The following is a 14631-nucleotide window of genomic DNA, read 5'->3' on the forward strand; positions in this document are numbered from 1 at the left end:
GCGGGCACCTCGCGCGAGCACGCCGGCGCACACACGCACCTGAGCGAGCACGCCGCCGCCGGTGCACGCACGGTAGCATTTGTCTGAAAAGAAGGGCGCTTTACCGCACTAGCGTGCGGTGACGAATGCGGAAGCATTTTTGCACTGCTTGCTTGGCATTAACGTACAGGCGACCAGGGCGTACAACGACCACATGGTAACCTACTTTGACAGATACTTGCTCATCAACAGGTTTCTGGGTCTGGAAAAAACTCACCACAGCCTCTGCTTTCTCACTTCCAATCTCCATGGCCCCTCTCAGCAGGTCAACGATGATAGACAGGACTTCCATTCCATCTCCTTTCCCTTGGATTAACTCTTGAATGACGTTAAAGCCCAGCAGTGGCCTTAACAGGTCCCCACGGCTTACCAGGAACGGCACTTTGATGGAGAGCCCGGGGTCATCATTGCCAGGTAAGTTGACGGTCATTTCAACCCAGCCATCAAAGGGTATTGTTTCTCCATTAGCAGCATAGACATCAAGGTCACGATCACCCATCAGCTCACTGAGAGGGCGGGTCTCTTGATGAGGCAAGTATTTCTTTTTCCATGTCCGATCGATAAGGCTAACTTGGGCACCCGTGTCTAACAGAACATTCAAGTGACACTTAAGTAAACATTGCTTCCCGATTAACTGTGCTACTCTTTCAGATGGAGACTTCACACTGGTGGTAGGTGATTGAGGGGCGACAGGGAAGTGACCATTATATGGGGCTGAATCAGTTCTGCGCACTCCTGAGTGGGACTGGGGTTTGGGGCCGGTCACTGGTTGTCCCTCTGCCGTGACCGCAGCTGGTTTCCCGACGACTTGAACCTTTTAAGGCACCCCAACGCACGGTGTCCCTCTTCACCACATGCAAAGCAATGATTACAGTTAGGTAAGTTCTGTTCAACACAGGTAGGACAGCCATACGTTCCCTTTCTCTGTGGCGTTTGTCTTGCCTGGGAACTCGCACAGTAGCATGAATGTTCAGGTTGGCGCTGGGGTGTGGCTGGCCATGACGCTGCTTTTGGCGGTTTTAGGGATTCCACCATTCGTGTTAACGCCTGTATCTGGGCACTCAGTCGTTGGACTTCCTCATCCCTGTCTGTGCGGTTAGTGTCTTCCTTACCTTTGGTCGACTGGTCTGTGTCAACTTGCCCGCTGTGAGCGTAGGTAACTTTGCTATGTGTGCTCTGACCCAGTCGACGTCTCCTTTCACTCACTTCACTGGTCGTTTTGATGACTTGCCTCAACAGCGCCTCATCTGTGATTGTTGGGTTAGAGAGCAATGGCTTAAGCTCCCTCCGGATGTCATTGTGCTTCTCTCGTAGACCCTGGTAGATGGTGTGGAGGAATACATTCTGTACAGTTCCTGCCTCATATTTTATGTCAGTGTCTATCTGTTTTGATGTGAAGACCACTTTTTGCTTGAGCCCCATCATCCGGTAGAGGAACTGTTGTGGTGTTTCTTGTTCATGCTGCCGTGCATTTATCAGTTCTTGGAATAGCTCCGTTGTATTCTTCTCTCCCAGGTGTGACTGTAGGAAGCTTTTAAGCTCCATCACGGTCAGTTCATCTTTGCTAATCAACATGTCCTTGAAGTTGCCAGGTTTGATGATGCGCAGCACTGCTCGGATAACTTCACCCTCAGTGTGCTTTTCTTTTAGTCCCTCTGTTATCTGTTTACAGATATTATCATAACTAATATCAAATGCACTATCCCCTATCTGGCCTCCATGTATCTTAAACTCCTTTCTCTGAAGAAGAGCTAGATCTTTGAGAGCGATTAAGCTTTCACTTCTGTGAGGGGACTGACTGGCCTGTGCGCAGTAGGACTGGCTACCGTTATCTGCAGTTGGCTGTTGGTATGTAATGGGTGAGGATTGTAGGTGTTGCAACTCACTGTTTAACTTGTTAGATTGTGACTCAAGGGTATCAGTTTTGGAAGCAGGGGTAAGGGTGTTTGTGTTTACACTAATTGCTGATGCATCGACAATGTCAGGACTTGTTCCTCCCTGTGGAGTCACTGGACTATGACCATGCCCTGCAACCATCAGATCAATTACATCCTTCAAACACAACAACTGAACCATGCCCTGATCTTCTAGTTGTAATAGAGTAGTAGAAGACATGTAACCACAAATATGATCAAAACACGCCCCCTCATCTTCCAACTTAGCTGGATCCTGGTCAGATGATACCAAGTCCTTCGCCACCAGGAGGATCTCATCATAGGAAAGATGGAGCAGTTCTTTTTTTTATCGACCAAGTCAGTTCTTTACGGGTACTGTTGTCCGCCATGATGAACACTCTACAGACGCTCTGGATACTTGTGTACTCCCCGCTCTGCTGAAGTGTAGACTGTAGACAGGTACCCTGGACTAGCGTGGTCCACAGCTCTGATGATGTATCTCGTTTGTCCACAGGTTCAATGATCTCTGGATTGACGACCTCCGACCACTATGGCGCCAATCCCGGCTCGAGCCCCCATGAATCTGTTACAGGTCTCAGGTGTGAGACCTGAACAGATAGGATTCTGTTGGTAAACAGATGAAATGAGGAGACAGAAGATGTTATTGTTTCCCATTGACGTCCTGTCACAGAATGCATTTATTAAAATACATCTGAATCCAACTCTTTTGGTATAGATCTCAATTAAATAAAGAACAATTGCAAATATATATAACATATATATATTTAACCGTATCACTCATTGTAAATTAATGAGGCAAATTAAGAAACAGTATAGCAAACAATAGAGGCATCAGGTAATTATACCCCAATAACATTTGTAAATATATATAACATATATATATTTAACCTTATAACTCATTTTAAATGAATGAGGCAAATGAAGACAGTAAATATATATAACATATATATCTAATCATTTAACTCATTGTAAATGAATAAGGCAAAAAGTATAGAAAATAATATTCCTCTAACTGTACCAAACAAGCAGCTATGACGTTCGTTTCCAACTGTCCTGCATGCACAATAACACTGTTAGCAGCTAGCTAGGTGACTGCTAGCTAGCATCCACATTCTCCTCATCTACAGACATCTGTTACGAAATTATACAATAAGCAATGTCCACATCCATATCATTGCTTTACATACATTTTGTGAATGTTTTGAGTGCTTATTTCATGCTACTGACCTGTTGGTAAACAGATGAAATGAGGAGACAGAAGATGTTATTGTTTCCCATTGACGTCCTGTCACAGAATGACAGGAAGCAGCACGGAGTAATAGTTACAGCTCCGCTGTGGGCTGTGGCTTAAGACTCCACTGCCATCTGCTGGCTAAACTAAATAGTCCCTTAAAGGAGCATTATGTATTCAAAACAAATAAAAACACTGTGACCACATACAGTCTATGTGTGTCACAGTAACTTGGTTAGAGTAAAGGTGTGGTTATCCTCTAGGGACCTCATCTCCTCATCCATTGCTCTCTCCCATTTACTTGATTCAGGGGACACTATGGCCTCTTTAAAGGTCTGAGGTACTCCACTGACTACTCTGTAGCAGTAATCAATGCTGGTAAGTGTACTGTCATCCTCGTCACTTTCTCTCCGGGCATAGTCTGTCAGATACTTTGGGGGTTTGTGTTCCCTTGAGGGATACCTCCCACTGCTTGGGGCACGTGATGTCATCCTCGGGTGCTCCTCGTCATCGTCCTCTGGGGGTTGCTGACTGTCTGTCTGCACGACCATGCTAAGTACACTAGGCTGAGGTGTATCTGTTTCTTCACACCTTACTCTGGAGTCCAGCTCTGGCTCCTCTGTCTGTGTCTCGTTCTCACATGTTGTCTTTGTGACAAATTTGACTAGCCTGTGTTTCTGCACTCTCCCTTTACCGGGATAATGAACTAGGAAAGCGGGGCTTCCTTTGTCGTGCCCTACAAAGAGTCCTTTTTCACATCTGGACTCGAGCTTTCCTCTGTCCTGCAGGTAAGCATAACACACTGATCCAAATTGGTGCATTCTAGCTAGATTACACTTCTTTCCTGTCAGTGCTGTATACAGGGTGGTGCCCGTGTGCTTATTAAAGCACCTGTTTCTGGTGTAAGCGGCTTCTTGCACCGCATAATGCCATAGACTCTTAGGTAAGTTACTATCTACTAGCTTACACCTAGCCATTTAGAAAAGAGTGCGCCATTCCCTCTCTGCCACTCCGTTCTGGTGTGGGGAGTATGGACATGACGTCTCGTGTCTTATCTTGTTCCTTCTCAACAGTGATTGGAACTCTCTATTTGTGAACTCGGTTCCGTTGTCGGACCTCAAGCATCTTATGTTATCACAAGGGGCTACGTCTGCCAGGAATTTCTCCCTGGCCTGGAGTGTGTCACTCTTTGCTTTGATAAAGTAAACAAACACTGCCCCTGTACACACATCTGTAAAAGACTGTACATATCTAAAGCCTCCTATGGACTCGTTGCTTACTGGACCGGCTAGATCTGTGTTAACTAGCGCAAGTGGTACCTTTACTTTTTCTGTGGGATTTCTGTTTCTCGATTGAGTAAACTTCCCATTTATGCACACTACACATTCTCTGTCAGGTCTACGCTTTTCACCTTCAATGTGCATGTCTTCTGTCACTGCTTGCAGTTTCAGTAAATCCTCGTAATTACAATGACCCATAATCTCATGCCATGTCTGAATATCGTGACTGACAGTCACATTACACATATCATTATTATTACACTTGTCGTTGTCATTACACTCTGTTTGTAGATAATACATTCTCTTGTACACCTTTATGTTAAATCGCGTACAGTCAGGCTCTACAAGAACATTTTTACCTTCATCGAAGAACACTTTGGCACCGTTCGCAGTAGCAGCTATTACAGAGAATAGTTCTTGTGGGAACGAGGGTACGTAGAGAGCGTTCTTTAACGTCACTGTACACCGGCGCCCCTCACTGTCTATGAGGCATACCTGTGCGTCTCCTCTCTCTTGCGCCAACCCGTAGGTGCGCTTCCCGTCTGCCAGCTCCATGCTGTGTCTCTCCGGGTCGAAAGTGTTGTCAAAATTCTTGAACCGACTCCTGTCGTTGATGACGTGGGACGAGGCGCCTGTGTCCACGATCAGTCCCTTCCTTTGGGCCTGCTGCAGCTGCGTTGGCCGGGTGACGTACGCTGTCTGCGCCCCGAAGATGAAGTCTTCTTGCCCTGCTACTCTCCGGGCGTCGTCTCGATTCGTCTCACGTCCACCGTCGCCGCCATCTTGTCCACTGCCGCCATCTTGTCCATGCGCATACCGCGCGCTCTGGTCGCGTTTCTTCATGCACACTCTGTCTGTGTGCCCCGTGGATTTGCAGAAGCTACACCAAACAGTCTTTGTGCAGTTACCTCTCCGATGGCCTTTTTCTCCGCATCGCCAACACGCCAGCTCCGTCGTGGGCCTGGTCTTCTCCCTCGGCGTCGCTCTGGCCTTCAGCACCCTCTCTCCCGCCTCCGCGGCGGCTGGGTGGATATCTTCTGAGGCCTCGAAATTTCACAACTTGGCCTTGAACTTTCCCAGCGTCATGTCTGCTGAACCATGTGTTACCAGCAGTGTGAACGGTTTGCACAGCTCCGGTAGTCGTCTCATCACCATCGCCATCATTAGTCCATCGCTTGGTGCTTCTCCTGCACTCTTCAGCGCCGTAATGATCTGCTCAGCTCTGATGACGTATTCGGTCACAGTCTCGGTGTGCCCCTTCTTCAGTGCTGTTAGTGTTATGTAGAGGGACACGACTCTGGGTCTTCCTTGTCCGATATAATGTTCTCTCAACACTTCCAGGCTTTCTCTGCCTTTGTCCTTAGTGTCGCAGAATATCAGCCCCAAGCTTGTGTCGTCGAGCAGTGGTGCTAACTCACAGTATGCATCTGCATTATGCTTGTCGTCCAGGGCTTGCGCTTCCGCCGTTAGTGGTCCCGTGGGGGCCGTCAAGATCGTCGTCTTCAGTCCCGCACCGTGCATGCAGCATAACATGCACTCTTCCCAGAGCTCATAGTCCTCGGCTCTTCCGTTGAACGAGGGCCATTTGCTCTTTCCTTTTGTCGCCATCCTCTTGTTGATGGTAGGCGTAGCTTTAGCTCTTGTTGGCCTAGTGTCTAGCCACGCGGTGCTCCCGGTGCTAACCTAGTCTATACTTCAGCTAAACTTGCTACCCTTTATTATTTCGCCCCTGCGTGATCTGGGCCCATAACCTGTTGACAGAGTCTGCTATGGGGCGACAATAATATGTTCATGAGGCATGGTTTCTATCTTTAGCCATTAAACGGCGTGGTTTATTTCACATTGGTCCGCAGCAGTACATGAGACATCCTTCTCTTATGAGAGCGAAGGTGGAAGAGACAGAGGGGGAGTCGGCATCTCCTTATATACCCTCTACCTGGCGGCAGCATTAACAGCTCCGCCTATAGCGCCCTCTAGTGGAAACAGTTATACATAGTTAGACAGTTACTCAGTTACTTGCAATCATATATAACCTCTAACTTTAACAAAGTCTATAGACTATTTGACATTGACAACATGGTGGCTTACAGAAACTGTAAGAATTAAAGTATGAAATGTGCTTGTACATTTATTACACATTGCTCTCTATTGCACTAAGAGGCTGGATATATTGATGTACAGTAGACAGGGAAGAGTACAAGGCCCATTGAATAATTTGACCAGATATTATTACAGGGGCGGACATCAGTCCCTCCATATTGTTGTAAGCAATATGGAGATACCTATCAATGGCTCTAGCCTATAAACCACTGTATAATGGTGAGCTAATGAAGTATTTATACAGGAGAGTAGACAAAACAAGTGGAGCATTGAGGTACATAATATGAATTACTGATATTATGTATCTGAGATATCTGGAATGATAGATATGATGTACAGATATGATACAGTATCTGGATAATGACATATACTTATGAGAAGGCTGTGTGTGTGCATATGTGTGTACAAATTGAAGTCTGTAGAGAGAGAGAGAGAGAGAGAGAGAGAGAGAGAGAGAGAGAGAGAGAGAGAGAGAGAGAGAGAGAGAGAAAGAAAGAGAGAGAGAGAGAGAGAGAGAGAGAAGGAGTGTGTGTGTGTGTGTGTGTGTGTGTAGATCAATACTGTATGTCTGGGAGTGAAGGCTATGTGTATGTTAACACATTCGGCGCCAGATATCCCGGGTTAACTCGCCATGCGTTGGTCGCCAGACCCGAGATTTCTCGGGTTTTGGTCGTTTATTCCTTTATTCGATATTTGTATTCATTATTCATCCACGGACCTCTGTGTTACCATAGGGAATGAGTCTGAGGTCGCCAAAGTGCAATACCGGCCGCATCCCGCTAGACAGCGGTATCGAGTACCCCCTGTAACCTTGTATCTTGGCCTGTGTAATGGCCAAACGTCTCCAGTTTCATGTTTCCTTGTCGGGCGAGGGCAGCTGTTCTCCCAATTCCATTGAAGCGCGTCAAATATCCCCGATCCATATGTTGTGGTGGATTATGCCGTAGACCAAATGGACATTGGATGTACCAGATGGCGATCAAACAATTGGAATATTATTTTTGGAATACTCCCGATCACAGGTAAGAACGATCTGACGTCAATTTTTGCTTGATCCTGGAATGCTTTTATACCGATCGTGCTGATAAGCGTTTTTAGTGTTCAATACGAATGCCGTTACTGACAATCAAATCATCAGAAACGACCCCCCCCCCCCTTCATGATGGAACATAATACCTATGATATAGATTTGATTTCGGAATAATAGCGTGTACATGCAAGAAACGATACCGTCCAATAGTGGAATTGACGTATAGGGCTATAACTTAGCATTTCATGAATTACCCTAGACCACTCTAAAACCATACTGATATATTCACCACGGTATTACACGGGAACGTATGGATGGAAACATTTATTCTTTTTCACATATTGAACGATAGATAGGTGGTGTCAAATGGGCCATAGTATTGTATCCATAGCTATAATATAGAATATAGAGTTATAGCTCTACAAACAAGGTGACGCAGTCCTATCGTTTAAAGCGTGGCCTATAGCTACAGTGGGCGCCCGACTAATAGCTGGTGCCGAATGAGTTAAAGAGAGAAAGAGCAGGAGAGGGGTAGTGTGTGTAGATAGATACTGTATGTCTGGGAGTGAAGGCTATGTTCTATTTCATTATGGTTCCGCTCAGCATCAGTTGCATATATCTCGCTTCAGTGGATATGCACTGAATAAATTTAAAAATGTACCTTTACATACCAACATCCGTCTGACCACAACCCCATCTGCTGCCTACATAAGCAGGGGTGGGGCCACACACTCATCTCCTTCTCAAATTTCATCCACAATATAGTGCCTGTATACCAATCACTTGGCGAGGAAGAAAGTATTAGCTGGAGAAAGGAAAAACAGAAGAACAAGGAGATACGTTGACATTATATCTTTATTTTCTCTCTCACTATTTTCGAGAAAATACGGCGATATTGTCTTCGTCACTGGAGTGTCTGGAAGATGATGATCATTCTAAATCTCCACCGGTTTTTTCGTATTAGGGGCTTGCGTCGCTGATATACTCCCCAACTGCAGTCCTCCTTTGCTGCGGCTGGATGGGTTTGGCCCTCCGGCCATGCAGCTGGACTGTGGAAGGCACCGTCTGTTGTGAGGGACTGCTTGTTTTCGAGCCTGGGTGAGTAATGTTTTGCTTGCGAGCGCCAGTTGTCTGTTAGTGCTATGGGGGCTAGCTGACAATTTTTTACGAAAGCCGGCCCCAGATTAGGGTCCTCTGTTCGGCCTCTTAGACGACGGCGGAGGATCTTGGTCTGAAGCCCATGATGGTCAACTAGTGGGCCGCGACCAGGACCTGGTGAACCCAGGATTCTCTGGACAAGCGGATGCTTCTCTGTTCCGTGCAGGCCCCATCTTTCACTTGAGTGGAAGTACACCCTAAACGAGGAAATGTGGGCATGGATGTTCGTTATCGGAAGATCCATGTTCAAGTCGGCTGCAGACCAGATGGGACTTGTGCCGGCTCCGCCGTATGTCTGGTAAAATCACCGTTGTAAACTGTGTTGACATTTCTTTTTCTCTTCTCTCTTAAAGGATGAGGAGGGTTTCAGACGGCGGCCTGTCTGAAGTGTGGCTTGTTATGTCGTTGTGTACAGTTCAGGTGATAGCTGCTTAGCTTGCGTGCTAGTTGTGGCCTACCTGTTAGCCAGTCAGCTGTTAGCTGCGGCGCTAGCCCGTTGTGTCACTAAGCTAGGAAACGTTAGCTTGTTGCTATCAGTCGAGAGCGGCTGTTAGCTTAATGCTACACTGTTGAACGTTGTTATGACTATAACATGCCTTAAACACTCTGACTACGACGTCATCTTTGACAGAGGATGTTAGTCGAACCTACACCGGGAGCCCTGCCAGCGAGGACTGCGTCAACATGGAGAAACGTAGCGGCTGGGTGGCGCAGCGACGTTACCCTCGTCGCCAACACAGGAGATGCTGTGTTCGACTTCGGTGTCCCTTTAACCAGATTGCAGTTATTTCGGCCTGCGCTCAGGGTAGGAGTCCCGACCGGACTTTAAACACTTCTTCTTTCCTTCCCTTCTAAATGTTTTGTAATAACAATGTTTTCCAAAACGTGTGTTGCTGCAATACATTGAGGATACGACGCGTGTTGTGTGTGAATTGTCTTGTCACTGGTATAGCTTCTCTCTCCATAGAAATCGGGTTGTTGTTTACATGTGTAAAAATGATCTGGTTAGTTGTGATGAGAACATGTGTGTTCATGTAACGTGAACTCACAACTAAGGGGGTTAATTAACCTATGAAGCTATGCTTAGTGACATGTGATTGAGGAATGAATTCTTTTCTCAGCCTGTAATGACAATGAACAGTGTGTTCACATATTAACAGGGTTACCTGTTCAACTTGGTCGTATCAAGGGTAAGGAAGGAGGGGTGATCCCCCCGGTTTCCCTGGGCTTCCCCCCCCTCCTCTCAGACATGTTGTTTACAATATATTGTGTCACTGTGTTTGTGGGGATACGATGTAACCCTCAACTTAATTGCTGGGGTTGTGCTTTCCGCTTGAGAAACAATTTTTTTCCTAAAGAAAAGATTGTTTGGTCACTTATCATGTGTGCTTAGCAAGGCCTGTGGCCAATACAGAGGACTTCTGTCTTCTCTCGTTATGAAAAACGGCGTTCCTCTGTAGTAGGAGTGTACTGTGCCATTTTTTGTTGTGATGAAGGGTTGTGTGTGTCTTTGTGATCTATAACTGGGTTAGGTTTGGCCCACAGAAGCACATGTGTAAGTCTGGACCGGGGCTCTTAAAGGGGCCCTCTCTGTTCTGTGTTTTTCCTTAGTAAAACTCAGGTAGCAGGTTATCACATGAGCTATGTGAGGCTGTTCGATGCTTCATGTAGCAGGCTATGACTGTGTCATGCTCTACTTGTCATTACATCGTATCATGGGTGAGGGGTCGTAAAGGGGTGAACTGGTAATCCTTTCCTCCCCTTTTCTGATTGGTCAGGGGTTAAAACCTCCTGTCCTTCAAGGTTCCTGTCACGTTGCTGTTCGGCACGTTACAGGGTAAGAGGGGGGGGGGGGGGGGGAGTTTCCTGGTCCCACGCCCTGGAAGATTGTTCCCCCGCCATAGAGTACGTCACTGAGCGCGTCTCTGTTGGTAAGACTTCCGTGGGTTGTTCAGGTCCATGTTATGGATCTGTTTCAGGGAGTTGTCAGAGCTCCTCCTCACGAAGCTCCTCCTCGGGGAGAAGTGCCTTCTGTGAGTTCGGACTCTCCTTCCCTGTGAGGGAGCCTCCTCAGAGTTTCAGAGCCTCCTCCTCAGATTGTCAAGGTGAGTAGAACTTCAAAAAGGAGTTCTGCTCTATTGTGTGTGTATTCGATTCAATTCGATTATTGAGTGTGTATTGGTTCAGTGCCTCCTCCTCGGAGAGCCCTAACCCAAGTGTTACATAGCTCAATGTTGCAATATATTCTTTTCAATCTATACAGCTCGCGTGGGAAGTCTCTCTGGGGATTTCCGTCTCCTCCCTGTGGAGAGGGTGGTGGGATGTAAAAATGAAAAGAATTTTTACCCTCAGCCGCGTCACGTGGGATTCATGTCAGTCTGTGTTTCTTTCTTTTTTAAATAAAAAGAGGAAAGAACATGAAGCACGACGGCTCCTTGTCGTTCTCCCAGGCGACTTGGAGGAACAATGTCTGGTGTCTTGTTAGACTATCCATTGATGTGTTTGGGTCTCGACGCATATGTAAGTGCTGGCTCTGGGTGTTTCTGATGGGAATCACGCATGAGGCTGGTGCGCCTTGGTTGCTTGTTATTAAAACAGCGTTTTTATAGGGCAACTGGGATGGAGTTTTGTCTCTTCCGAGCACCAGTTTACTAGGTTGTCTCGACGAATTCTCGTTCATATCTGGGGGATGTTAACGGAATAGATCAGAACATAGGTAGAGGGGTTTCACGCCCTTGGGGTGGGCCACTGAGCGCGGTACAAATGGGACCGTCTGGGTGGCGCCCTCTTTTCATGTTTTAGATCGACACGCATACCTACCCCCTCTCCTGGAGTGGGCATGTCGGCGTGGTTAGGGCACGGGACTGGTTCTGGTCGCGCTGGTCCAGGTCAGTTAACCCGTTGTCCGCCGGGGACGCAGAGCTGCTGTTCTGGTACCCTGAGGGACTTGTGCTTTTTTCGGGGGGGAAAATGCTGGGTCGGCCCAGGTGTCACAGGGTTAGGCGTTATGGAGACCCTTTGTTGGGTACAGGTTGTACTCTGCACTATTGTAAATGGCTTACGGCCATACCAACCTGAACACGCCCGATCTCGTCCGATCTCGGAAGCTAAGCAGGTTCGGTCCTGGTTAGTACCTGGTTGGGAGACCGCCTGGGAATACCAAGTGCAGTACGCTTAGGGCTGGTTCTCCATTATTTTCGCTCCTCTCTCACGCGTGGCGAAGAGGGGGCTGTTGGGGTGGTCTTTTGGACCTCCTCTGGTAACCCTGTGTGCTTCCCGAGCCGCCGGGCCCGGTCCGAAGTAATGTTTCGTCGACCCGTAGGCCTGGAATAACCCTTTTTTGAAAACTGAAACACTTGTACTGCGGTATAGCCAGTGTATACCCGCAGGTGTGTTTTGGAGTTTTTTCTTGAGGGGTTATAGGAACGACCACCAAGAGGGTGGTTGAATCCCTGGTGTGTTGGAGCAGAGTCAACTCCCGGGTTATCCGGTTGAGTGTGCCCCTGCACGTTCATGACGTCTGCCAATCGTGTCAGCCTTCTCTGCCTCGACCCCTCTGGGTGGGTTTTTTTTGATGGAGGCTTTGTCATGGTGCTCAACAACGCCAGCATACGCCCCTTCCGCCGGGGGGGCTGTTTTCAGTCGACCCCTTTGGCGCCTGTCTCGTCCGCAGTGCTCCAGGCTCAGGTCTACAGCCTGCTGCCTGGTTTCCCCGGTGCGCTGTCTGCTTCCGTTGGTTAACCTTTTTGAGTGCTTCACGGCCATGCTGACTGCCTGTGTTACAGGGTCAGTGTGCCAGGCGGTGTACTATTGGGGGGAAAGGGCCCGCTCTTGGAGGGGCCCTGTCCGAATACGCTGGCGATGTGGGGGGCGGTGTCACTAAGTGACCGCCTGGTGGGGTTTTGATGCCTGGCGTCATTGACCTCTCCGGGCCCCCTTTTTCCAGGGGATTCAGTCCCTTCAGTGGGTCTGGGTCTTCCTTCGCGCTCCGCTGCTACGGCCTTTCCACGGAGTTGAGTTTGCTCTTGACCCCGTGATTTTTGGGGGCAGTAACAAGGGTTGTTCCTTCCGTTCGTTCCCTGGTGGCATGCGGGTTGTGCGTGTGCGTAGTCGTGGGGTCAAGCCACGGTCTGCTCACCCTGTGCGTTGAGTTGCTTGAGTTCCTCTTCGCACGGTCGGATCTGTCTCCCTCCCGTAAGCCTCCAATAGGGAGGGTATCCTCCATTAGGGAGGGTCGGGGGACTCGGTCCTCCCCGGTCTGATGGTTGTGGGGGGCCTCAGCGGGGTACATTTGTCGAGCTTTGGCTCCCGCTCAGCTCCTGTTATGCAACTGATGCTGAGCGGAGCCACTTTTTTCTTGTCCTCACTGTTCTATAGTTTTTGTTTTAATTAGTGACTCATGATTTTATCCAAATGCTTTTATTCTACTTTTTCTATCTGGTTTCACTGTTTTTAACTGCTGTTTGTTGTTGTTGTCATTTATTTCTGATTTTGTTTTTATTGTGTTTTTATATTAAGCTGTAGTGTAAAGCACCCTGTGCATTCGTGCTGTGAAGGGTGCTATATAAATAAAGGTCATTCATTCATAATGAAATAGAACGTAAGGTTATGTATATAACCAAGTTCTATGAATTATGGTGACGCTCAGCATCAGGACGCCGCTGCGGCCCTTGATCTTTCATTGTGGTGAAATTTGTTGGGAAGGAGATGAGTGTGTGGCCCCACCCCTGCTTATGTAGGCAGCAGATGGGGGTGTGGTCAGACGGGATGTTGGTATGTAAAGGTACATTTTGAAATTTATTCAGTGCATATCCACTGAAGAGAGATATATGCAACTGATGCTGAGCGTCACCATAATTCATAGAACTTGGTTATATACATAACCTTACGTTAATAAGAGAGAGTGTGTGTGTGTAAATGTCCCCATCACCCATGTTCATCACAACAATGAAGTATGCAATAGTAGGCTATGGACAAACGTCTTTCTCTGGTCTGCATCCCCTTAACAATTGTCTGTATTGAGCCGTACTGTATTGTACCCATTCTGCAATCTGTTAAATAAAGTTTTCATTCATTCATGGCTCTGTAACTTGTTTTAACACTTTTTCTTAACAGTGGAGTTTCTATGACTTCTGGATATGAGCGACATCTAGTGGTGGCTAGATGGACCATACCTGTTAGTAGGGAAAATGCATTGAAGGTTTTGGTCTTTTCATAGGCTATCTTGACGATAAGAAAGACATGTAATTACACTGGCCTTATCCTGTAACCTTCTCAAGATTACATAGGTTTGAATTCAACAAAATTATGATAGATAACCCTTGATAACACAAATTACATCTAATCTATGTCCCTACGCATGTACTCCCCCTAACACCATGGCACAAAGGACAATTACCAGTACATCGTATTGTGTAAATTGAGCGGGTTACACAAAAGTCCTCAGAGCATATGCCACCTATATTTTGATGGTCATTGATATTAATTTATCACTGGAATTCATCTTTTGATCTCACGTATACATCACTAAGGCGAACGCTGCCACCTGTTAACGTTACCTCCAGTCAAAACTGTAAAAAAAAACAATGGTATAATAAAAAAATTCTATTCCCTAATTAATCTGCTTCTTGTTAACTTGGGTATCCATTAAATACTATTTGAAAATAGTCAAACTAAGTCATGTGGATAAACTCCAATGTTTATTTTTCATTGGCATGAACAAAACGAACATACAAAATACCAAAATGTCAATAATGATATTATCAGGGAGAAAATACAAGGCAATCATGATTTCAACATAAAAATGAATCATAGATACAAAGATACAAATGTACATATTTTGAGAAACATAAATATATACGTACAACAGCTTTCTTT

General features: G+C 46.8%; 1 protein-coding gene across 1 annotated transcript in view; it reads right to left on the reverse strand.

Annotated features, from left to right (window-relative positions):
• Window positions 1-14440: 14440 nt before the first annotated feature.
• LOC311243295 (uncharacterized protein) overlaps window positions 14441-14631 on the reverse strand; it is an 11222-nt gene continuing 11031 nt past the window's right edge. The window contains exon 5 of the mRNA XM_084332469.1: window positions 14441-14631. This exon is cut by the window's right edge and continues 1580 nt beyond it. The gene's annotated coding sequence lies outside the window, so the exon portion shown is untranslated.

Source organism: Notolepis coatsorum (assembly GCF_963971535.1).
Source record: "Notolepis coatsorum genome assembly, chromosome: 16".
NCBI lineage: Eukaryota > Metazoa > Chordata > Actinopteri > Aulopiformes > Paralepididae > Notolepis > Notolepis coatsorum.